Consider the following 27,386-nt stretch of genomic DNA (forward strand, 5'->3'; position numbering starts at 1 on the left):
AGGTCAGTAGCAAAGAATTGATGATCAGACTACAAAGAATGAAGAAAGAAATGTATATACGTAGGTTCACTATATACCTGTCACACGGAATAAGTCAATCTTGCGGACAAGATAGACCTTCCTAGAATCTAAAGAAGACCTAATGACAAGCAAACCAACCAGACACTATCTTTCTCTAAATATGCTTTTATAAACAAAGGCAAACAAGTGTTTTAAGGCCTACCTTAGGTCCAATGCAAGTTTGTGGATTCCCTCGCTCCTTCGTTCCAAATGAGCTCCTTTGTCGCGAATCGGCAAACACAAACAAGCAAACAAATTAAATAGCACCTGAAAAGACAATATCATAAAACACATTTAACATGAAAGTCAAGGAGTTCATGAAACAAATAACATGAGATACTTGTTGAGAAAAATGAGTTTGATTGTATTAATTCAAAAGAAGAAGAAATTTACAACCTGTGCCTTGACGCTGTACAAGCTCCTCCCAGGGTCCAGCAAGAAGTCTCTTCTACTTTGACAAGTTTCACTCACCTCCCAATGAAGCCAAAAAGGTATGTGATCTCTCCTCTTAAGCTCAACTAGGAAGTCTTAATTTCACCAGCATTTACCCTCAAAAATGTTCAGCTTCTAACCTCCCTAGCAACCAACCCAATGCCTGAATTTATAGTGCAATGGAGGGAAGTTACTAGGTCCTCCTTCAAAGGGATAAAGCCCTCCTTCAAAGGGATAGCTCCTCTCATCAAGGGATTAGCTCCTTCTCTTTTGGGATGCATGAACCACCTAAGAGCGGCAAATCCACGTCAAAATTCCTTCTAGAATCATCTAGAATTAACCCAAAGTGAGTTTTTTTAGAATAAACTTGCGCCTTTTTGACTTTCACAGGGATCCCCACCCACACCTTTAGGGATAGAGCAGGCAGGTCCAAAGTTTTTGTTAACAGAAGGTGTGGGACCACAGGTAACAGTGAGAGAAAGTGTGGAACCAGAGTTTCATTGATTTTTAATGTCTTTCTCTTATTTTCAAACCTTGAATTGAAGAGCTGAGGTCTGAGACTTGCTTAGGAGGACAGTACAAGTGATGATAAACCCATACTGACTGCAAATAATCATGATGACGATATTTTTGTGTAACAGATTGCCCCCTAAAGTGCAAAGTCTGTAGTAGATGAGGATTTCATTTATCATTTAGGAAGAGTGAAGTACTTTATCATTTCGAGGATCATGTTGTGGAGAGTCCGGTTGGAACCTGTAAAAACATTCAATGCAAGATATATATATATGGGATCATATCATCACTGAGGTAGGCATTCCCATACTCAGATCAAAACTGACTTAAAAAACTAACCACTGCTCTGATACAGGAATGATCTTGTAAAACATCAAAAGTATAGACTCATGTGGACACAGTATGGACGCAACCATCTGTTTATGAATAGTCCATTATATAATGAATACAAAATTCCTCGTAGCCTAGATTGTGGAAACTAGATCCAAGGTCTTCATTTCTACTTCCCAAAACAGTACGATTCTATCCATGCGAAAGAATGTATTGATGTCGAACACGTTAGAAACCACTTGATTACCAGTCAATGATGTAAACTGTTAACAAGTGTGAGAGAAACCACCAGTGATGTCAATGGCTCTCAAAGTACCCAGTACAATCCATGAAATGTGAATAAATGTGTTGATGTCAAACATGTCATGGAATCCTCTGATCGAAGGTCGATGATGCAAACTGTCATCAAAGCCGAGAACCCTGCCATTGAGGCATGCAGATCTCAAGGTACTGACGATTTCTAGATCATCTTTCTAGATAATGAGTTGAAGTCAATAGAAAGCGATCGGTCGCAGGCAAGCCCACAACACGAAATCATAGATCAAGTTGAAGAAATTTAGTTGCAAGGACTGACTCAGGGATGGTCAAGATGGATGATAGATATTTTGCAGATGAATGGCTTATTGGCAGTGACCTCTTGAACACATAACGACATGACAGATGGCTTGGTGACAATTGACCCAAAGTTAATACCCAGAAATCGGTTGAAGACTTTCAATGTGGTTTGATCAACTATTAGGCAAAGGATTTCCCAACCCAGGTGAATAAAAGTGTCGTGTTCAAGAGTGGTTACAAAGTATGACAAACAGGCTCATTTTTCTCTCTTTTCCCCCACCATTTCTGGCAAGTACCTCTTTATTTTTGACAAGCTTGAGGAGGATAACATTTTCTTGATTATAAGCTCATCCTTTGGATGAGTCCAACTTAGTTTAAATTCGAACCCTAAGAAGGAGTGGTTCATTCCTGTTTGTAATTGAACAGGTCCTTTACTGTGAAATTTTAACGAGTCCAGTATAGGAGAAACTCGGCGTTTTTCAATTTTAGAGAGTTTGAAAAAACTTAAGAAAACTCCAGGGTTGACCTTTTTCGTAAATTTGTGTCTCCCAAGCCCAAAAAGGTATAAAATAATACTTGAGAGAACCGCTTGATCTTTTACGACCAAGGAGTACTTTTCATCATTAGTTCCCTTGATCCGAAAAAGTAAAAAAGAGATCAACGACACGTGGTTTTATAACCAATATCGAATTTGAAACGACAAAAATCTGGCAATCTTTTCATGTTTTTACGGTTAGAAAAGAGTTGTAAGTGGACCGTCTTTTAATTCCGTTTTAACAAGTTTAAAAGAAAAACTCGCCGATCTTTTCATGTTTCAGGAGTCAGAAAAGAGCTTAAAGGTGACTCTAAATGTTTTTTCGTCGAAAATGATAGATTTTGCTTGAATAATCCGTCATCCTGAACAAAAACACAAACATTATTCATACCTGTTTGAAATGGATAAAAATGTTGCAAAAATACCTTTCCAAAGTGAAACATAAACAAATTTGCAATTTATTTACTCAAAAAACTTATAAAAAGGGCTTTCGTCAATTCATTTTTACTGTTTGAGTTTTGGGTGAGAAAATAGTGCTTTTGTTCAGAAAACTTCCCATGAAGATAGCGGAAAATCCAACCGTCGGAATCGAACGCCGTCTTCTCCAGGTAATCCACATCATTGCACTCTTCATTTTTAACAGTTTCATTTTTTGTTTTAGGCTTTCATTTCATTTTTGGGAGGGTGTTTAGGCTTAAAACCCGCGCACGGGGGCCTGTACGTGTACCACTCCTGACCCCCGAACCCTGACTTTTTCTCCATTGGGAAAAAGTAAGGGGTCCGAACCTTCCATATAGACAAGGTGCGGTCCCATGCACTGTGTCTAACCCGGAGGGTGCGGTCCCTGCCGCAAGGTTTTTTAACCCAAAATTTCTCAAAAATGGCTAAAACAAAACAATTTCTAGCATTCTAATTTATCTTTTTACCTGATGCAGAGAGTACATCATGCTAGATTGGCGTGAACGAGAGCATGAGGATGTGTATGCTGCCGCATGGAACCATCAACCTTTGCTTGATGCTTTGAGGGCATGCGGCTTGTACAAATTCTGGGCCATTCCTGGCATGAGGGCTCAGGTGGATTTCTTACAGTGGCTGGTTGACAGATGGAGCATACAGGACCAGTGCTTTTTCATTGGTGGCCACCAGCTCGAAATTGAGCTGGCAGACATATATTTCTTGACTAGTTTGCCTAAGGGAGGCGAAGACTTGACTCTGTTTGGGGCTAGGCCAAGTGGCCAGTCTGTCGATAGCCTCCGGCTAGAGTTTTGCAACAGCCAGGCTAGAGACAAAGGGATAGATATAAAAGCCATATCCCGTCCTGAACTCATGGTGATTGCATTTACTGTCACTAGACTTTGTGGGAGTGCTTCATTACATATTGCCACTGGATCCCTAATGCGTATGGCAGTTGATTGCTTTCGAGGCACCATCTTCAACTGGTGCGATGCTGTGTTGGCCAATGTGAAAGGCCAACTGACCAGGGCCAAGAACAGACAGCTAAAGACCTTTGGTTATGGGGCTTTGGTTGTGAGTTTTGGTCTGGAGAGGGTTCCCATGTTGATCTCGGAGCACCTTACTGTTGGAGTTGGGTTTCCTCGAGAGCCCAAACTGATGCGATGGGTTGCAGTTATGGCTCGTCACCCGGATGAGAGGACAGAGGTTGCTCGATTCAAACCTGAGTATTTCCAATGGTTGGAAAACCAGGTCTTTTCTATTCAGGACTTCCCTTATGCTGGGGTAGATTTTCGTGGTGACCCAGACATGGCTCTTCCACCAGGAGAATAGTGGGATGACTAAGGTAAAATCATTTTCAACATTTTTCCTATTTAATTTTTTTTTATTATTTTTCCATCGTCCCAAAACTGATAGCAAAAATTTCAAATGCAGATGTGGGTCCACAGCAACCAGTCGCTCTCCGGCCTTACGAGAGGAAACAACCAGTTGCAGCCGCGCCAGCCCCACAGGACGAATCAATAGAGGTTTTGGCCGAGTTGGAGGGTCATCTCGAGCGCTTGATAGGAGATATTCCGGAGACCACTATAGATGACATTCCTCGTCGACTTCAGCGCTATGTGATTGGGGTCCCAGGACCTTTGAGGAGGTTCCTTTGCAAGGTGGCCCGTGCAGTGGTTTCTTATCGAGATCATCACCGGTGATAGGATGATCGCCTATTGTGGGCACATATGACATTTTTGTTTTTTGTACTTATCATTTTTGCCGATCATAAGGTGTTTTTCAACCTATGATCGAGGACGATGTATTTTTTGACACTCTCCTATATATATATATATATATATCACTATTACCGGCTTATCTTGTAAATCATGTTATGGAATGGTTTTAAATTTACATGTATGATTATTGCAAATGTCTACTTAACGTTCGAGAAGCAATTGCATCTGCTAATGTATTTAAATATCTTGGAATATGCTGATATTCAATATAATCAAATTCACGTTCCAAGAGACGCACTCTCAAAAATAATCTTAATAATACTGGATTTCTAATGGCATATATTCTATTAAGTTGTAATACAACGAGTTCAGAATCTAACCTCACTATCAAACTCCGAATCCCAAATGAAATAGATTCAGATAATAACTCAATCACTGCACTATACTTGGCAATGTTGTTCGTTGTTTGACTGAGGCTTACCCCATGCATAGATACTAACTCGTCAGAGGGCGAATAGATAACCCAAGCTACGGAAAAAGTGTTCCGTATATTACGACAAGCACCATCAGCGAAACCAATGTATGTTTGGAGAGGCATCGACATCTGCAATATCAAGAGTAAAACCAAGATAAGTAGGAATAATGACGAAAAACACTCTCTAAGCTAAGCACATTGTCTAAACTAAAACACACTAGCTAGAAAGAAAAGCTATCCTAACTAAAAATCTCCATACCCATTCTTTAAGCATAATACCTCTTCAAGTAAAGACCATTCCTGGGTTTACCCAAAGAGTCCCCATCAAAGTCTACCAATTCATAGGCCCCTTTTTCTAGCTTTCGCTTGACAACATAGGGACCATGCCACATAGGAACGAATTTTCCAGCACCTAATTTATCATTAGCTTGATCGTAAACTAAGACTAGATCTCCTTCCGAAAAATTTCGAGGGGTCACATTTCGATCATACTGAGCTTTCATACGTTTTGCGTGAGTTTCGATCGCCAATGCAACATCACGTCAATTCTCATCTAATTGCGCCAAGTATAACAAACGCTTTTCCTCTTCGAAAGTGGCTGGAAGTAACTCGATGGCCATTTGCAGTGACGGGATTTCGCATTCAATGGGTAACATAGCTTCCAGACCATAGACTAGCTGGAAAGGAGTGAACCCAGTTGATGTTTTTACTGAAGTTCGGTATGCCCAAAGCGTTGAAAATAGCATGTTATGCCAATTCGACTGATGAATCCCAATGATTCGTCGGATCATAATGACTAAAACTTTGTTGATGGATTCAACCAGACCATTAGCTTGTGGATAATAAGGGGTTGAACTATCGTGACGCAAACCAAGCTGGCCTGCAAGTTCGGTCATCATAACGTTTCGAAAATGACGTCCATGATCAGTGATTATCGCTTGTGGGACACAAAACCTAGCAATTATATGATTGAACATGAAAATTGTAGATGTCTTGTCGTCTGCCTCAAATGTAGGCATCGCCTTGGCCCACTTGGTAAAATAATCTACCGCAAGGATGATATACGCATGCCCCCCGGCCGAGTGAGGGTTACATGTAATAAATTTGATACCCCATTTTGCAAAAGGACCAATGGCAATTATAGGGTGGAGACGAGTAGGTGGAGCGCAAATATTTCGATCAAAAATTTGGCAGTTGTGGCATTTTCGGACCGCAGTAATACAATATTTAAACAAAGACGGCTAGAAGTAGCCAGCGCACAATACCTTTTGGGCTGTGGCATACCCAGACATATGACTGCCACACGCTCTAGAGTGATAGTCATTTAGAACCCTTTCAGCTTCCTCGTGAGTTATGCAACGTCGAAAAACAGAGTCCGCCCCACGGCGATAAAGAGTATCTCCAATAATCCTGTATTGTTGGGACTGGAATCGTTTTTTCTGACGATCTCACCTTGAAATTTCTGGCCGAAAGGATTGGGTCTGGAGATAAACGATGATATCCCCATACCACGGATCTAAAGTTCTGATTAGAAACAAGGATTCATCCGCAATGGGCTCCTCCGCCACAGTTTCTGTGTCAGCACGCGGGAAGTCACACATTAACTCCGCAAAAACTAAAGATTTCTTAGAATTGGATTTCTCAAATTCTAAGTCGAACTCCTGCAGGATAAAAATCCATTTAGAGTACTTGCCCCCTAGCAATTTCTTGGTAAAAATGTAGATCATAGGGTTGCAATCCGAAATTACTGTAGTTTTACATAGTAAAATGTGGTGACGAAAATGTTGGACAGCTTGAACAACTGCCAATGCCAATTTCTCCACATGTGAGTATTTTAACTCAGTTGGATTTAAAGTTTGACTAAGGTAATATATCACATGTTCAGTACCGAATTCACCTTCCTGAACTAAGACCATTACAATGGTGGAATGAGAGGTGGCGAGATACAAGAAGTAATCCTGGTTGTAGTTGGGAGGATGCAATAACGGTGCATGGGTCAATGCATGTTTGAGTGCATCAAAAGGTTTCTGAGCTATCTCATCCCAATAGAATGAAGTATTCTGTTTCAACAACCGGGTAAAACCCTTTGTAACCTCAGCGTAGTTAGGAATGAATCGTCGTAAAAAGTTTGCTTTCCCTTGCAAACTTTGGAGTTGGCAGAGACTCAAAGGAGGATGCAATTTAACAATAGCTTCGACCTTCGAGGGATCGACGTGAATGCCGGCTTTCGAAACTACAAACCCCAGCAATCGACCCATCTCTATACAGAAGACACATTTGTGTGGGTTCAACCAAATCCGATAATGCCTACACCTCATAAAGATTGCTCGTAAATGGACGAGGTGATCAACTCGATGTAATGAATGAGCAGGCAAGTCATCGAGATAGGGTTGCACAATGTGCTTGATGTCATGAAATGCATAAGACATGGCCCTTTGAAAAGTTGCTCTGGCATTCTTGAGCCCAAAAGGTAACTTGTAATAAGCAAATGTCCCCCATGGACAAATGAAAGCCGTTTTTGGTTGATTGGCAGGTAGAATATTGATTTGATTGTATCCGGAAAAACCATCCATGAAGGAGAATATTTCGCTGTCGGCACAATCATCAATGATTTCATCGATATAGGGAGTTAGGTAATTGTCCTTTGGATAGGCTCGATTGATGTCCCTATAATCGATACATATTCTTATTGTTCCCTGCTTTTTGTTAACCGGAACAATATTCGATACCCAATCCGTTAACGGGATCGGATAAATGAAACCTGCTTTGAGTAATTTTTCAACTTCTACTTTAATTGCAGCAGCTTTTCTTGGGTGAATCTGACGCAAACGTTGCCGGACGGGTTTAGCATCCGGGTAAGTCTTGATCTCATGAACAACAATCGCAGGATCAATTCCTGGCATTTCCTCATAGGACCAGGCAAACACGTCGCGGAATTCTTGAAATAGGGCCTTATATATTTGAATTTCGTCATTTGTACACGAGGCACCTATATGAATGTTCTCAACAATTCCAGGCTTAACCGAAATGTCAATAGGAATAGTTCGAGAGATGTTTCCCAAATTTAACTCTAAATCAGGATGTTTCATTGGATTTTGAGGTTCCTTGACATATTCAGTCGTAAAAATTTATGAAAAATCATTTTCAAAACGATCATTCTCAGGTAAAAATGAAGATCTGTGATGGAGATCTTCCCATGGTAAATCATCTACACATAGGATTTCACAAACTTGCTCATCAGAGTGAATAAGTTCAGAAAACGTGATTAAATCCGAGCTTGATGTGAAAAATGATTCCTCACGGACCACATTCATGAAGTCATTTTTGGTTGAAGATGGGTTGGTAAACGATTGCACGGCCTCATACGCAATTTCATATGGACTCAAAGGCATGACATCACCAAATGAGTCTATCTCAGATTCAGAAGGAATGATCCAAGGATCATCATAAACAATGGTGTTTGACGTAATCATATGAATGGTTGCAAATGAAAACGATGCGTTGATGGAAGTAAAAGGAAAAGTTCCCAGTAAACCGGCATCTTTAACTAGTCCTACTCCAACATCCTTATATGGGATAGTTGTTTTACCGACATGCTGAATACTTTCAGAAAAGGTTGGGTCGGATGAAAAGTAAGCCAGCTGGTCTATTGTTACGATCTTTCCATTATGAGGAAACTTTATAACCCAAAAGACCGATGAAACGACCGCTGTCATAGCGTAAGACCAACTTCGACCCAAGAGAAGGTTGTAATCTAGAGGGGCATCAACCACCTCCACGTCTAGATTAACGGTTTTTCCTTCAACCCCTATAGGCAAATCATGTAGAATGCTAAAAGGATGAAACCCACGGCCATCAAATGCCTTTAGAATCGTCGGGGATTGATTTAGTAAAGGAGAACCAAGCGATCTCCAACACTGTATCGACATAATACACGTTGAGGCTCCCTCATCAATCACAGTCCGATGTATAGGCCTGTTTTTGACTATCACTAGAATCTAGAAAGCCATTTGATGAGGCAAACACGGTGTACTATTTTCTAGATCGAAAATTATTAGGTTCGAGTCCTGAACGTCAACAGCTCCTATAGCCGACAAAAGTAATTTACGCTGTGCTGGACATGATTGCAGCACCTCCAAAGCCGACATTGCTAAGGGTGAAACAACTAAATCCTCAACAATGTTATAGTTCTGAGCCACTCTCGCATGTGGATTGAAAGCTGATTTTCGAAGTATACCCTTGGCGGGCGGTTTGATTACCAAGTCTTGATTAGGTTTCTCGATCTGTAGTGGATCGGAACCGAGAGCTGAGGTTGATGGATTAGAATGAGAAGATTCTGCTTCTTTACCATCAACAGGACTTTTACTACCATAATCTTGTGATCGAGTCGCAATCCTAACATGGGACATCATCAGTATGGGTTCTTCATTGGCACTCGAGGAAGAACCTATCATCTTACTGTCTTGAGCTAGAAAAGGATCCTTCAAAACAGCAGGCATTGGGAACCTTTGACAATCTTCGCAACCTCTGCACAATGAGGGCAGTCTCTTGTAAAATGTTCATTGTCACAAATGAGACAAGGATAATGAGGTTTGCATTTTTCATCATTGGATTCGAATTTTTCAGGTTTCTCCTTTGAATTTTTGTCTGTTTTATTCTTCTTCTTTCCTTTCTTCTTTCCACCGGATTTTGATTTGGCTGTAGATGACTCTACAATGTGGATATCGGTGGAAATCTCTGCAGAAGAATCTCCTGTCAAGGAATCAGGCAAGGTTATGATAGGAGAAGAATTCTTGGAAGACTTCTTAACCATACCAATCATACCATCGGCGGCATGAGATCCCGAAGGAGCTGTAGCGATTTGATTTTGCTTGGGAAGATCATGGATTTTCTCGTGTAACATACCTGACTGAGTATAGACCAAGTCAAGGTACTGTGCTTGAGAAATTACTTGCTCCTCAGTAACAACTTCGGCTTTAGCTACATCTTCAGTGATCTTTGGCAACAAAGATTTTACAAACCACTCAGCTAAGATCTGATCCGGAATAAAAACCTTCACTAAATGTCGTCGATGTCTCCACTCATGAATATGATCTGAAATGTAAGTGGAAGTCGATTGTTTTAACGAAGTTAACGATTTCGTGCCATTGTCATATCGGACTAGCAACTGAAAATGAGTTAAAAAGGAGGTAGCTAATTGACTAAAATTATAAAAAGTGCCTCGTGGTAACTCAATGTACCACTTGGCCGCGAGACCAATTAGAGTGCACTGGAAAAGTCTTAGATGGATTGAATCATCTGAAATGGAGTTAGACGCACACCAGAGGTGGTAAGTCATCACATGGTTCGACTAGTCCTCTCCTAATTTACCTTCGAACTTAGGAATGTCACTAGGCAACTTATTTGGCATTGGCGGCCAAAACGGAAGATAATTAATTGGATCGTTCGTTAGGTGCGACAAGTCAGGCAAGTCCAAAGTTGCAATAAATGGTAACTGATGATTAGGGTCCCTAAAACTTTGGGTCATGAGACCCGCCCCAGGAGGAGGATATCCAGGATAACTAGGAATAGGAATTGCATTTGGGATATTGTATCCTCCCAGAAAACCAGGATTAACCGGACCGTACTGGGGTTGTTGAGGTTGTTGATAAGTGTACCCAGGGTACGGTTGATACTGATAGACTGGCTGCTGCACAGCAAGACCAAATTGGTACTGTCCCTAGTACGGTTGATAAGTAAATTGTGGTTGACTTGTGACAACCGTACTTGAACCAGGTTGTCCTATAGGCATCTGAACCGAAGTTTGAATCGTAGATCCAGACGGTGGTAAAGATGTCTGAGGAGTAGATACAGGAACAGTAGAAACTAGAGTTGTCGATACTCTGGAAGTAGGTGGGGTAGATTGAACAGATGTTGTGGCAGTTGTAGCAGTCGTTTGAGGTGGAGTACAAGGCATACTAGGCCCAGGCTGAGAAACTACCGAAGGTATAGAAGTTTGAATGTTAGACTGGACTGGTTGCTGGGGTGTACCAGAAACTAATGGTTGTCCAGTTTGAGATGACAACTGTACATTTGGCTGCAACACCTGTTGAGTTTGCGATGGATCCCACACTATATTCATTCCAGGGTATTGACCCATAACAGGTTGAGAATATTGAAGACCAGAACCGGGTTGAGGGTAGGATTGATAATTTAAAGGTACATTTCCTGTTCCTTGAACATACGTTTGATCGGAGGGTGGTTGGAAACCTTGGTTCGAGTACTGACCTTGGGGTTGGTACCCTTGAGGCACGTACTGATACTGGGGTTGACCTTGAGGTATAAATTGATACTGGGGTTGACCTTGGGGTACATATTGAGTCTGGGGTTGACCTTGAGGAACGTACTATCCCGTAGGTATGTACTGTCCTTGAGGTTGCCCCCCAGATTCAAATTGGGTACCTTGAGGTTGCCCCCCAGGCGGTAACTGGCCACCTTGAGGTTGAGGATTGGGAATAGAACCTGACATCATGAGAATGTCTTCTACGCTCAATGGCTTAGTACCATTGCTTCCAGTTAATAACCCTTGCTCAATGGGTTGAGGAGATGCTCCTTAAAAAGTACCAGAAAGTGATTGATACCCAGAGGGAACAGAAGGACCACTGTACAAAAATGATTTGGGTGATTGAGTAAACATGGATGACTGTCTTGACATATTTAATGGAGGATAATAACCTTTAGGTGTTGGGTGATAAGGAACACGAGGTGGTGAAAAACTTAACCCTAGGTTTTCTAAGAAATTAGTCAAAGAAAGATACGAAGTACTGCTCCTAGGTGGACTGTAAAAAATTGATTCATGCTCCCTTAGCTCAATAACAGGTTGATTTTCAGGGATAGGGATGCCTACTTCTTCTTCTGGAGTAGCAAGTTCTTCAATAGCTATAAGTCCAGAAGGAAGATCTTGGGTGATTACTCTTTCTACCCTAGGTGAACTAGGACCACTAGAAGCTGGAGAAACAAACCCCGATGTCGGAGTAGCAGCAAATTCACTTTCAGGTTCAGATATTTCAGGTTCCTCACCTATATCACTAGTAGATGAAAAGCTATCATTAACTTCGAAAACAGACACTGACTGTGGATTATAATCTATACTATCACTTGAAAATCAGGATGTACCACCAAAGAAGACTCTCCTTCTTCAGGTGACCCAACTCTACTGTCTCTAGGAGTTACGAGGACTTTCAAGCCTTCAAGCTGGCTCGGTGAAAACTCAGGAGGTTGGCCCCGAAGTCTACGGGACTTCCTCGGTAATTCAGCCACAGTTAAAAACTTTTAACTACTTCACATGCAAACAAAGTAAAATCTCAATGAAAACCACCTGAAGCCTCTAAAGAACCAAACAAATTTGAATCACATGCCTAAAGAATCTAGGAGATCAAACACACACAAACAGTAACTTTCCGTACTGAAAACACTAGTTGGTGATGAAATCCAACATCGCAGAGTTCAATACAGAAATGGTGGTTGGAACAGTTACCCCAGAAACTTGCTTAATGAATAGACTGGCACAAGTTCCTCCAGTTAACCGTCTCGAGTGAAGAGAACCCCCCAGAAAATCCAAGTGAGTCTGGACGACATCTGCTCCAAGTACAGTGGGATCTTCCCACCACTGTCACCTCAAGAAGAATCCTAAAGAATATGGCCACTAAGGTTACCAACTGAAACAAATATACATGGGGGAACAGTCTACGATCCGATACGCACGCAAGGGCAGAGTAGCAAGCTCAATCCCCTTGAAGGCTCCTTGTCATAATCCAAGGTTTACCAACAAGTGACCCCAGGCTCCTCGACAATGGTTAATCCGAGGTTTACCGTTTTTAATACGTGAATATCTGGCGTCGTTCCCAATGAGGAAGGATTGATTCACACACTGGTTCGGACATGATCTCGTGCTTCTCCTTTAAGAGGAGCTTTCCCAGAGCATAAATGCAACAATTGGATTTCTTCCCTACCACAAGATACAGCTACTTGTTTTTTTTTACTGTCTTGGAGAGTTAATTACTCTCCTACTCCAAGACACTAGCCTAAGCTAAGTTGGTGTATAAGAGCCCTAGAAATAAAAATCTTGCTAGATGAATTTTACTTTAAGCGTTATTTTTAATTGGTTTTTGTTTCAGTCAAAAGGTGCGGAGATGAAACTCGTGGTATGAAGACTCGACTCAAAATCACTAAAAATGCACCTAAGATGATTTAAACAATCTTTTCTCTTCGATGAACTTCTAGCTAAGAAAGAGTTTGAGAATGCAAATACTTTGTAAACACAAATCCTTCTTAACAAACAACTTAAAAGAAGAGTTTTTGTCCTTTCCAATGCACTCAAAATGAGACAACTAGTTATTTCACAAAAATTTCCCTTTTTCGTTTCAAAGCACTCAACCACTACAAAAAGAAAACCTTTTCCAAAAGAGATTTTTTAAATTTTTATAAAACACTCAAAACTACGAAAATGACTAACTTTGAGATCTATAAATTATAAAAACCTATTTGAAGTCAAAGCCTACAAGATGTATTTTTTAAGGATGTTTTACTTAGCTAGATGTAAGCTAAGGACCAATTTATGCAGAATCACAAATCAGTCAAGAACAACCAATTTTGTTTTCTTATTAAAAATGAAAATCCAAACTTTTAAACACAAGCTTTTCGAAGTTTTGTAAAGAGAAAACACAAAGCGGATTCCTCAACAAGGGGAGATTTCATAAATGGTCAAACTCATAAGAAGGCTGGTAGACATCAAGGTGATCTGAGGTCCCTACAGCTTTTAAGCTCAGAGCCACTACAAGACCAAAATGAAAAACAAGCCCAACAAGCAAAACTCCTAGGAATTTCACCTAAAACCCTAACACTAATGAAATCAACCTAAGGAAAGCTTCTGACAAGTTATATGCAGGTCTGGGCAGTAGATAATAACTTCTAAACAAAAACTAAGCTAACTAACAGAGGAAATCTTAGGTTTTTCAAAATTTTGACAGGGTCCGCAGGCCCACAGTTAACACAGGTGCGGTACCGCTCTGTGCTAAAAGCAAAGGTGCGGATAGATATGCACTGTGTGAAAAGGCTAGGGTGCGGTCCTCTCCCAAAGCTATAAAAAATGAAAAATAACCCTGGATCTACAAACTCTACCCAATTTCACACACAACAAGCCAAAAATAGAAACAAAAACATAGTTTCTCAAGTCAAAGTAAAAACAAGGAAAAAATCAAGTCCCCAGCGGAGTCGCCATTTTGTCACATGGAATAAGTCGATCTTGCGGACAAGATAGACCTTCCTAGAATCTAAAGAAGACCTAATGACAAGCAAACCAACCAGACACTATCTTTCTATAAATATGCTTTTATAAACAAAGGCAAACAAGTGTTTTAAGGCCTACCTTAGGTCCAACGCAAGTTTGTGGATGCCCTCGCTCCTTCGATCCAAATGAGCTCCTTTGTCGCGAATCTGCAAACACAAACAAGCAAACAAATTAAATAGCACCTGAAAAGCCAATATCATAAAACACATTTAACATGAAAGTCAAGGAGTTCATGAAACAAATAACATGAGATACTTGTTGAGTAAAATGAGTTTGATTGTATTAATTCAAAAGAAGAAGAACTTTACAACCTGTTCCTTGACACTGTACAAGCTCCTCCCAGGGTCCAGCAAGAAGTCTCCTCTACTTTGACAAGTTTAACTCACTTCCCAATGAAGCCAAAAAGGTATGTGATCTCTCCTCTTAATCTCAACTAGGAAGTCTTAATTTCACCAGCATTTACCCTAAAAAATGTTCAGCTTCTAACCTCCCTAGCAACTAGCCCAATGCCTGAATTTATAGTGCAATGGAGGGAAGTTACTAGGTCCTCCCTTAAAGGGATAAAGCCCTCCTTCAAAGGGATAGCTCCTCTCATCAAGGGATTAGCTCCTTCTCTTTTGGGATGCATGAACCACCTAAGAGCGGCAAATCCACGCCAAAATTCCTTCTAGAATCATCTAGAATTAACCCAAAGTGAGTTTTTTAGAATAAACTTGCGCCTTCTTGACTTTCACAGGGGTCTGCACCCACACCTTTAGGGATAGAGTGGGCAGGTCCACAGTTTTTGTAAACAGAAGGTGCGGGACCGCAGGTAACAGTGAGAGAAAGTGCGGAACCAGAGTTTCGTTAATTTTTAATGTCTTTCTCTTATTTCAAAGCTTGACTTGAAGAGCTGAGGTCTGAGACTTGCTTAGGAGGACAATACAAGTGATGATAGACCCATACTGACTGCAAATAATCATGATGACGATATTTTTGTGTAACAATACCAAGTCGCATACATATGCAGGTTCACTATATACCAAGTCGTGTACACACGCAGGTTCACTATATACCAAGTTGTGTATATACGCAGGTTTGCTATATACCAAGTAGTGTATACACGCAGTTTCACTATATACAAAGGTGCGTATATTATACACACGCACTTTCACGCAAGGAAAGGTGCGTACATGTCGGAAAACTAAGTTTTGCGTCTGTGGTATTTGGACCTATGGTTTTGGACCCTGGTATTGTGTCGAAGTATTGAACCTAGGTATTGGGTCCCTAGTATTGGTTCTAAATCCTTTTGGACCATGGTATTGAGTAAGGCCTAAGAATATAAAGGGGCAAGGAGATCTTTGGGCAAAGGCATTGACTCAAGTATTGAATATCTGATGAAGAGAAAGATCTAGAATACTGGTCATTGGGTAATGGTGCATAGCTGGATCTGAATCAAGGAGGAACCTCAACACTAGAAGAAGGATAAGTTCTATTGATGGATCTGTATGCAGGTTCAACACACCAGAAGCGCGTATACATGCAGGTTCATTAATTCAAAATAGTGCATACGTAGGTTGGCCTTAATACATCAACATATGCACACAGGTTCTACATATTGAAGTAGCATATAATTGATGTTTGATTGATGTTATTCATGGATCTAGTCTAAAAATTCATGAAATGTGGTCCCTGGAAGAAAACAGAAGGTTGTAGCCTTCTGTAGGTCAGCACCTACGTACTAGTACCTTAGATAGTACAAGAGCTAAGGGGGTTGTAGCTCCCTTCTAGGAGAAGCTGGAGAACGAGAGAAGGTTGTAGCCTTCTGCAGGTAGTAGCCTGCGTACTGGTATAAGACTGCACCAGTACAAAAACATTGTAAAAATAAGTTTCTAATTAAAAGAAGATACATATGAATTGCAGCGGGTGGTTTTCACCCACATTGAGTTCCACCTTATATCTTGTGTTCTTATGTGTGACTGCCTATTCTGTTTTATTGTTCCTGGTTACTGTTTATATGGTTTGATTCACAGATTAATGATCAACATCTGAAGAATAATTTAAATTACAAGTCTGTTGGTTATACGCTAGTTTCCTTAACTGTAGTTGCATACATATGTGGTTTTCACTAACTGAAGTATCATATACAAATCTGATTGTGAAATGAAAAATAATTGACCTGATAATACTGATTCACCCCCCCTCTCGGTATTATTTCCACCAAAAACATATAGCAACAACATGATCCTCTTCACCACACAATCTCAAAGATGATGACACCAGATATCGATGTGATTGGACCTATCATGAAATATTAGATTCACAGAGAGTTTGATACAACTCTAATTATCACAATAGATCATAGTTGGATCCATCCTCTGATCAAAAAATCCAACTAGAATTTTCCACATCCAAATGGCCTCACATGTTGCCTGACTGGTAGCCATGTATTCAACCTCTACTGAGCTAAGTGCAACTGACCTCTGTTTTCTGTTGTACCAAGAAACTGAAGTTGAACCAGGGTTGAAAATTCCTCCTAAAGTGCTCTTCTGATCTGATGGACTCCCTGCCCAATCTACATCTGTGAAGCCCTAAAGCTTCACTCCCTCTATCCGTCTATACCATAATCCATACTGAGATGTGCCTCTGAGGTATCTCAACACATGCTTCGTTGCCTTCCAAAATAGCTTGGTATGCTGAACCATAGATTGACTCAGTTGGTTCACCACAAAGCATAAATTTGGTCGTGTGTTCACTAAATACATCAATAAATCTACAAGCTGCTGATAAACAGTAGCAGCTACTACCTCACCTGAGGTAGCATCCTCCTTCCTCCAGTTACCTGCTAGAGGAGTCTGCATGGTCTTGCACTTCTCCATGTGGAATCTCTTGAGTATCTCATTGACGTACTTGTTTGAGACACAAACACTTCCCCATCCTACTGCCACACTTCCGTGCCTAGAAAGTTGTGCATGTGACCCATGTCTTTCATCTCGAACTCTCTTGCAAGGTCCTCCTTCAAGCCTTGATCAAATGATCATCACCTGTCAATATCAGATCATCAACATAAAGAACAATGCTCAATGGCTTACCTTCTACCATGATGTGGTAAACGTTCGCATCTGCTTCACTCTTTGTGAAGCCCAGCTAGATTAAATAATTGTTGATCCTAGTGTACCAAGCACGAGGTTCTTGCTTCAACCCATAAAAATCTCTCTTGAGACAACACACATGCGACTCATGATCGAAGGTCTCAAATCCTTCAGGCTGCTCTATGTACACCTCTTCCTCAATCTTGCCATTGAGGAACACAATATTCACATCCTTCTGATGGATCTTCCAACCCATTTGTGCTAATAGTGCCAACATCGATATGATAGATGAGTACCTTGCTACAGGAGCAAAATTCTCATCATAGTCGATCCCCTCAAACTGTGAGAAACCATGGGCAACAAACCTTACCTTATGTTTCTCCACACTCCCATCAGCTGCTTTCTTTACCTTGTAAAGCCAATGAGAACTCACCACTGACTTGTCCTCCGGTCTTGGAACAACATCCCAAACATTGTTCTGAGCTATGGATTCATACTCCTCCACTATAGCATCAACCCAAACTGGTTGTTGCAATGTTTCCTTGAAGGAATATGGTTTGGTCTCTACACACTCCCCAACCAGGGCCATGTAACCAGTGTACTACTCTGGTGACCTCCTTTTTCTGCATTGAGAAGATGGTTGTCCCATATTCTCTCTCGCATCCATCAACAATCTATCAGCTTCCCTTGAGCATTTCCACCCATATCTGAAAGACTCTGCATGATTGGATGTCTCCACTCCTGGATCCTCTACATGCAGCTTCTCTGCATCAGCTTGAGGCTCCTCCTCCTTAGGAACCAAAAGTTCCTCCTCTGAATGCAACTTGAGCTCCCTCTCAAGGGAAACTTGCATGGCCTTCTGCTTGCCGAACTTTAGATCTCTACGTACCACATTCCTTTGACTGGTAGGCAAGAACACCGGATAGTTGTGGGGTGTATCAGTGTACCCCACAAGTATCCCCAACTTAGCTATTGGCTCTAACTTCTTCCATGCATCTTTGGTCACATGGAAAAATACCGATGAGCCAAACATCCTGAAGTGACTTACATGTGGTCTCTTCCCGGAAAAATCCTCCACTAGTGTCTTCATTCCTAGTGTATGATGCGGGCTTCTATTCTGCAAGTACGCTGTTATAATGCATGCCTTAGCCCACAAATGAAGTGGTAGGCCTTGTTCATGCAACATAGCCCTAGCTACTCCCACAATTGTTCTATTCTTCCTTTCAGCCACCCCATTATGCTGTGGGTTATGGTGTGCCGTCAACTCCTGTTTAATTCCTTCTTTTGCACAAAGGTCCTTAAACTGTTAAGAGACACACTCTCCACCATTTTTTCTTCACAAGGCCCTTATTTTCTTTCCAGATTATTTCTCAACCAAGGATTTGAACTCACAAAACCTTGAGAGGGTTTGGTCCTTCTTCTACATGAATTAGATCCAACATCTATGAGAAAAATCATCAATGAAAATAACATAGTACCTTTGTTTAGCAGTAGAGGCTGTCGAGAATGGTCCACACACATCTATATGAACTCACTTCAGGATTGCTCCAGCTCGATTGTATCGATCCTGAAAGGAATATTTTGCATACTTACCGAAGGTACACCCTTTGCATGTATCCACTTGCTCCAGTTTACCCTTGGGAAGTTTGGTAGAAATCTGTTGCATGATCTTCAAGACCCCATGGTGCAAGTGGCCCAATATTTTATGCCATAGCTCACCAATATCTTGGCTTTACACCAACTCTGCTTTGGAACTCAATGCAGCAAAATCATCTACGTCTAGCTTGTCGAGATTATTTACCCGAATCCCAATCCTCTTGGTCTATCTAGTGCTGAGGTGCGTCAGGAATGCCTTTCCTTAACTAATGACTACATCATAGCCTTTGTCTTCCAACATAGCGATGGATACCATGTTCTTCTTCAGTCCAAGCTCATACTTTACAACAGTCAGGGTGAAAGGAGCTCCATGCTCCCTCTGAAACACAACCATGCCTTCACCTGAAACATGATACTTTCCATCATCGCCCATATCTATGTGCATCTGGAGGTCCTTCTCCTCCAAGGTACTGAATAAGCTCTTGTCATCGGTCATTTGGAATGAGGCTCTACTATCTAGGTACCAAACACAACCCACCATTGATGAAACCATGCATGTGATGAGGGTGAAATCTAATTCAAACTATGAGGCCAGTGCCTCACCATCTGATCCTTTCGAGGATCCCTTCTTGGATTTCTTCTGTGGACAATTCATAGCATAATGTCCCACCTCATGACAATGAAATCTTCACACTTTCGATTTGTCAATCCTCTTCCCACCATGGGAAGAACTCGATTTGGAATGGGATGCATTCCATTTTCCTTTCCTTCCCTTACTCGCTAAGGCTACATTTTCTTCATCATCATGCTTTGATGAATATCCATCTCTAGTGCTTCTCCTTATCTCCTCCTGCATCAGATCCGACCACAATCGTTCCCAATATGGCAATTTATCTCTTCCGCTTACTGAGTCTTGGTAGCTATGCCATCTCTTAGGAATATTGAGGAGAGTAAGAATTGCCATGTCATCATCGGTTGTTGTGATTCCTACACTTCCAATCTCATCCCTGGAAGTGGTGAGCTTGTTCATATATGTATAGATCGTGTCACCCTTTTCACACTTGATTTTCCAAAGCTTGTCTTTCAGTGCAAACTTCCTCTAATCACAGTTGTTCTGATATAGATCCTTCAATGTTTTCCACATTGAAAACGGTGTCTCCTTCCCATGGAGACTCGAGACAATGTGGTCTTGAACTCCCTCCAGAAGAATCCTCCTCGCTCTAGCCACACATTTCTTCCATTCCTCCAATTCTTGGGAATTATCAGCTACTAGCTTGGGGACTTCTTGATCAATGAATTCCTTCAAACTGTTGTCCTCTAATACCACTTCCATGCAATCCTTCTAGGCCACGTAATTCGAGATGCCATCTAGGGCATACTCGAGTCTCAAACCATTGAACGCCATTGGTGAAATTTGAGATGTAATAAGAATTTGATTTCTATAATCAGGAACTTCAAACTTCAAAGTTATCCCTTATTTGTATACTATTCTCCACTTTGATCACCTTTGCTCCAATACCATGTAGACTTTCTCACTATAGATCACCTGATAATGCAATATACTAAAGCAAAATACTTGATCTACTTCTACAAATAAACTTGCAGAAGCTTAATCGATTTTGAGCAATATCAATTAGAACATATATAACAGAGAATGAGAAATCAATCACACATGAACATAGAAGAATACTCTAGGGAAAGCCTCAGCTAAAAACCTGGCTATCTATATTATCATACAAGTGGAAATATCTTAGGATTACACAAAGCTTTAGCCCACAAGCTATCCATTTCTCAATATAATCCCTCAATGTTGCTCATAGACTGAATAGACACAACATATTCGTTCCTTCAGTCCTCCAAGCCTCCTATTTTCTTGTGCAGTTTCTCCTTGGTCCTCTGGCTTCCACCTGTGTGAATTCACCTCTCACACAACTCACCAAACTTAGAAATAACTACACAATCATCAAGGAATGAATTCCTTTTGCATGCAAGAGATATCCTCATGGGAATATTCTTGCAACTAATAGTATAGTATCCCTTCCTCTGATCTCAATTGGGTCTCTGATTGAACTGACATGCATGAGTTATTTATGAGAGAATACTCAGTTATCTAAAGTATACTAGTTACATACATGCATGCATTAACTAACTGAACTCATAATTAGTTCCACAAACTGTTGGAACTAATATAACTAGACTTAACTGAGTTAACTGAGCTAACTAATTACAACTCAAAGTACAACTCATCCCGATCTCCTTAATTAAGGGATAACTTCCTCAATCAAAGGGATAACTATTGCATGTCTTCACATAGACTTCATGTTTGATTTTATCTAACTAATTAACTCAAGATGAATTAATTAATTATTTTTCAAATAGTTTCTAAGATCAAATTCGAATTTTAATTCTCAATTTTAGTTGAGGGACTAACTAAAATTGGAATGTATCCCAAAATTCTATTTATAGCAATGTTATTTTTACCACTTCTATATTTATCATTTCTTGTTGCTATTTTCAACACATATTTTGACTACATGTATTTTTGATATGATAGACCATGTGGCCATAAGTGTCTTGGAAACAAGTTTTTGTAAAACAAAACTTTATATACAGTTATCTACCTATTGGTGTTTCTTAGTTTCTCTATTATCTTGTTCAATGTGTGATATGGATTGAATTTAAGTGACATGTGTCACAAATTTCTATATAAAACTTGATTCTCTAATGCATCTAGTAATTTGTTTAGACTTCTAGTAATGTGTTTATATTGGATATAATCAAAATTTCTTTCTAGAAGGTGAACCCTTAGAAACATACAAAGCATAGTTGGACTTACTACTAAATAGACATTAGTTAAATGTAGTACTACAAGTTGTGAGTCAATTCTAACCACTATATGGTATACGCCATTACAAATAACATTGGGAAACAACTCGATCACTCTGCTATACTCAACGATGTTATTTTTAGAGTGACATATACAAATCCCTTGTAAACTCACTAACTCCCCATTCAGATCATAGATAGCCCATGTTATGGAGGAATGGTTCTAAGTACTGTGACTAGCACCATTTTCATAACTAAAATATGGTTGAAAGGATGTTGACATCTACAAACCAAATGTAACACAAGATTAATAAAGATGTGTTAACGGGAAAAGTGTCTACTCAGAATGACCCTATCCCACTAAGGTGTGACAGTGACCTTAGAAACAAACAGAGAAAACTACTTTCGTATTCTTCTTTATGAACTATAAATGAAGAGGAATGGGATGAACCAAACTGTGCCTTGCACTAGTCCTTTGATCCAATCTCTCTCCTCTTTGATAGCTTCGAGCTACCTACTCCCTTACTTTCCCAGCTTCACCAAGTTCTCGTAAGATCACAGAAGAAGAAAACTACACAAAGACATGGATTTATATTCATAAATAGCTTAGGATCAAATTTAAGCTAAACATACAAATGTAACAAACATCAATGATACACAAGCATGGAGGAGAAACTCAAATAGTTTTATTGATATAACAAGAAGATCCAGGAGGAGTTACAACCGATGATTCCTGATCCAGCATCAACCTCCCAGCATAGAATCCCCTCTTCACCTCCAACAAAGCATAGATCACCCAATACTCTGATATCTATCTCAAAACTAACAACAATTCTCTGCAATGTACAAAATTCCAACCTCTGGATCTCTGGGATGAGGGATCCATATATAGATGTATGCAAAGAGGATGAGTCAGCTTATGATTTGACTAGTGGCCTCTCTCTTTCAGTTCTTGCTTCCACTTGGAGACTGAGAGCCTCTTACTCATCCTTGGTCGAACTCAGTGAGGCAAGTGTCATTGGGGAAGATTCTGGAAGCTTCCATTGTCTGTCCACCTCACGGAATGACACTTCCATTTGTCATTTCCCGCTCAACGCACCCTGGTAGTGCATTTAGGTGCGTTGCAACGCACCTAGCTAGTGTACTTGGGTGCTATGCAACGCAACTAGCTAGTGGAGTAGCTGAAATGATCCTGATTTGACTGATTCTGAGCAATTTCTGGTGGAGAACTTCTGGGAGAAGCTGTAATTTGTTGACCTTGTTCCTTTAGGGGTCGGAACAACACTTTTAGGGACTTAGGATCCCTTGGTTTATGGACATTTCATGCTTAGAGCTGTAAGGCACAAAAATTTCTATAACAGTTGCCCCCTAAAGTATGAGGCCGTTTATCGGGTGAAATGCTTTATTAGGAGGATATGAAGTTCTTTCAATGCTGGGAGGAGACCTATAATAAGATACAATACAATACATTATCTTCATACTGTTTTCATGATCTAGCTGAGGTGGGCGTTCCCATGCTCAGCTTTATAAATTCATTTTCATGTACATAGGACAGACAATCGTCTGATGGTAGACTGATGATTCTGATAGAGCCATCATCCTTTTGGTAGGATGATTATCTGTGCTGCAATGCTGTACATTTCAATGTCTTTATTTTCCTGAATATATATCGCAGCCCGGATGGATGAAACTAGATCCGGGGTCTTCAATCTCGTCTGATCTTCACTCGAAGTACAAGTCGATCCATGTGAGAAATGTTTTGAAGTCGAACATGGAAAGACATCGCTTGATTACCAGTCAATGATGTAAACTGTTAACAAACGCGAGAGGAATCACCGATAATGATGATGACCCTCATGGTACTGCAGTACAATTCACGTGGTGTGAATAAAGGACTTGGCGTCGAACACCACGCAAAATCTTTCGGTCGAAGGTCATTGACGTATACCTGTCGCCGGAAGTGAGAAACTTGCCATTGAGGCATGCAAGCTTCAAAGTACTGAATGGGGTGTTCCTAGATCAACTTCTTGGATAATGAGCTGGTGTCGACAAGAAGCGATCCGTCAAAGGAGGGACTTAATGAATCCCACATCAATGACACGGAACAGAGCAAATGATTTTGATGGAGGTGAAAACAATCTGATGATATACGGTTCAGGATGGCGGTCATGAAAGAATGAAGTATAATGTATGGTAGTGGATGGGACACAGGTGACTTCTCTGGATGACTTCTCTTGAACATGTCGGCGACACTTATGTGACGGATTGGTAGAATTTACCCCAAATGTGGATGGTATGGCGTGACCATGGTGATGTGACCGATGAATGGAACAACCCAACCCGACTCAGGCATGGAGTGGAAGTGTCATGTTCAAGAGCGACTTGCTACCAATAAAGATTCTTTGAGTTTTCTTCCCAATTTTTCCCCAGTCATTGTTGACCAGTACCTCTTTATTTTTGTCAAGCTTGAGGAGGATAACATATGCTTGTTCTATAATTTTCCCTTCGGGAAAATCCATCGCTATGTTTTAACGAGCCTAGCGATAGTGAAACTCATTCTCGTCTAAAGACAAGTTTGTCGCTATTAATATTTTTAACGAGTTTAACGACAAAGATAACTCGGTCCTTTTCATTTTTAGAGAGTTTGAAAAGGTACGTAAAGGTAACTCCAAAATTCCTTTTTCGTCATCTAATCCCTTAAGTCTGAAAAAGTATAAAACAATACAGAAGGGATGAATTTTCGATAGTTTTAACGAGCCGAACAAAACAAGCGCTCGATCTTTTTGTGCAATAATCCCTTAGGTCCAAAAAGATTAAAATCTAGAGGAGGGATGGCACTTCCGCTCGCTTTAACGAGCTAGAAGGCCAAAACTCGGCAATCTTTTCATATTTTACGAGTCAGTTGAAAAGAGCTTAAAGAAGACTCGTCTTTTGAGGAACGAGTGATAAAATGGGTAGCAGCTGATTCTAGGTAAGGTTTGGAATTTTCCAATCACGGCAGTGTCACAAGGATGGCCAGTGAAATCACTCTTCGTAGCTGTTCCTCAAAATGGGTAAACAATCAAATGGAGGTGAATGATCGGCCAATGGAAAAGTGGAGGTGACGGTGCAAACACGACCAAGGCTTTAATGGCTGATATGTTACATTCACGGTGGTTATTTACCGAGGAATAGTTCATTTTTTAACGAGCTTAAACGCGGGTGGAAACATTTGCTCATGTCTTATGTTTATTTTTTAACGAGCTTGAACTATGTGCTAAAACTGCTCGATTAATCCAGTCATATGATAAGAATGTCTCATATAAAATTGGCAATTTTTAGAGTTTTTCTCCACATCCTTTCTTTATGCAAGTTAGGTGATGACTAATCGTACGAGTTTAAAGGGTTAGAGGTCCTAAAAATTTAAAAAATACATAGACGCCCCTTGCTTGCACTCCAAAAGGTTTGCATGCCCCCAGGTATAGAACAGAGTTTCAATGTCTCCCTCTATTCGAGCTGACAAAACATTCGTTTTATTAGGAAGGGTCACCCTTTATTCGAGCTGACAAAACATTCATTTTATCAGGAAGGGTACTACCTCTTACAGGTTACCCAAATATTGTTCTATTTATGGCGTAAACAAAACACTTCTCTGGCGATGTCTACCGAGATAAACAAAGGTGAGCGACGATGCCCGCTACTCACATAACTTTGACAAGAGAATCTTATTCTAGAATAACCCCTCTTCCAATCACGAACGGGGTACAAACTAGTCATATTCTCCCACGGAAACCTACCCTATACCCGAAGTTTTTCTGCCGAAGCAGACCAGGACGCATGCCCGCTGGGTTTTAGTCATATCCCTCCGAATTACTCACGTTCATCGGGAGGACGGACTGGGGATTGAGACATTTCTTGCGTGAAGAGACCATTTAGGGATGGTATATGACTATTTGCTATGCGTGATCCAGGAAATGAAAGCTGGTCCACGAGCTTGACCACTCTTCCTTCGTGCGGAAAACACATTACTCTAAAGAGTGAGGAGACGATGGCTCCCATGCAATAAATATAGTCTCGTCCAAGGAGTAGGTTATAATCCAAGGGTCCTTGAACTACCATTACATTCAGGTGAACTATCTTCCCTCTCAATTTTATGGGCACATCGGGAAGGATCCCTAAAGGTCGACTGGTTCCTTTATCAAAGCCTATCAGATTTCTCATCTCAGGCAACAGCGATGGCGAACCAAGCGCTTTCCAAGCAATAGAGGAAAGGATACTCATAGAAGCCCCCTCATCTACGATGGTACCAGCCATGACCATTCTATATATTTGAACGATAATTCGGAATGGTACACTTGCTGGTAAACGGGGTCTGCCTAGTTGATTCCAGTCGAAGGAGACAACTAGGTTTCTTGGAGGTGGGACCGAGTAGATGGTCGGGTATGGCTCTGACGAACTTCCCTCCTGTGGTAAGGGAATGGGTAGATTGCCCCCATGTTCGTCGGAGTCTGTGTTGATGAAGAGAATTTGGACGGTGTCATCCTTGTTCTCTTCAGTGACTGTATCATCTGAAGATAAAACCTCTGAAGGCAAGACAGGGTCAACTGCCGCCTCGACCTATCGACTTTCGTCTGGTATGGATTCAGATGGTTTATCTTCAATGATAGGCGCTTCAGCTGACCACTTAAGCGGGCCAGCTGGATTCTCAACTAGCGATGGACTCGGCAAGATTTTTTATATCCAGGAGGAAGTCGTAACAGTGAAACCAGACGATCATCCAAAACTCTTTTCGCTTCGTCTAAGAAGGGACAACGGTGGACGGCATTATTGCCTTCACACAGTTTACAAGGAAATCTAGATTTCCCTTTTTGTCCTAGGGCTTCACTTTCGCTAGTTGACGGTGTGCTTTCAACATGATCATCAGAGGTTGATGACACCGGATTGTGCAAACAAGGAGACCAGTCCCTTAGTATCCGAGGGATGCAAGGACAATCTCTGTGAAAGTGGTCTCCTTTGCAAATGACACATGGTGATTTAGGCCTGGTCGGTGCAGTGTGTGGATTTTCGTTAGACGACACTCATTTTCCCCCATTCACCTTTGGCTCCTTCTTCTTCTTCTCTTTCTTCTTCTTCTCCTTCTTCTCCTTAGGAACTTGACTTTTGGCTTTGCCAGCCCCATCAAGCGAAGAGGAAGGAGGAGAGGAAGAATTAGAGGAAGAATTAGAGGAAGTAGAAGGTTGGTGGGAAACTCTGGACTCGTCTAATTGCTGATTCGATTGTTCAGGAATGGTGGTGTTCTGAACGACATTGGTTGAGAAGAGCCATACTGGCAAGCCAATTGTCAGTCCTGGAAGCGACAATGTGGCCATATGGGGTGCACCAACATCTCCCCAAGAGGAGAAGGGACTACGATTTCCACCAAGGGGAATTCCTTGGTTGGTAGACTCCATTTTCTCAACCTAAGATCAATGTAGGAAAAAGGGTATGAATATTCCGTTTAAAATAAATTTTT

This window comes from Pinus tabuliformis, chromosome X, assembly GCF_031772625.1.
Source record: "Pinus tabuliformis cultivar Carrire ecotype Pingquan chromosome X, CPIR1, whole genome shotgun sequence".
Classification (NCBI taxonomy): Eukaryota; Viridiplantae; Streptophyta; class Pinopsida; order Pinales; family Pinaceae; genus Pinus; species Pinus tabuliformis.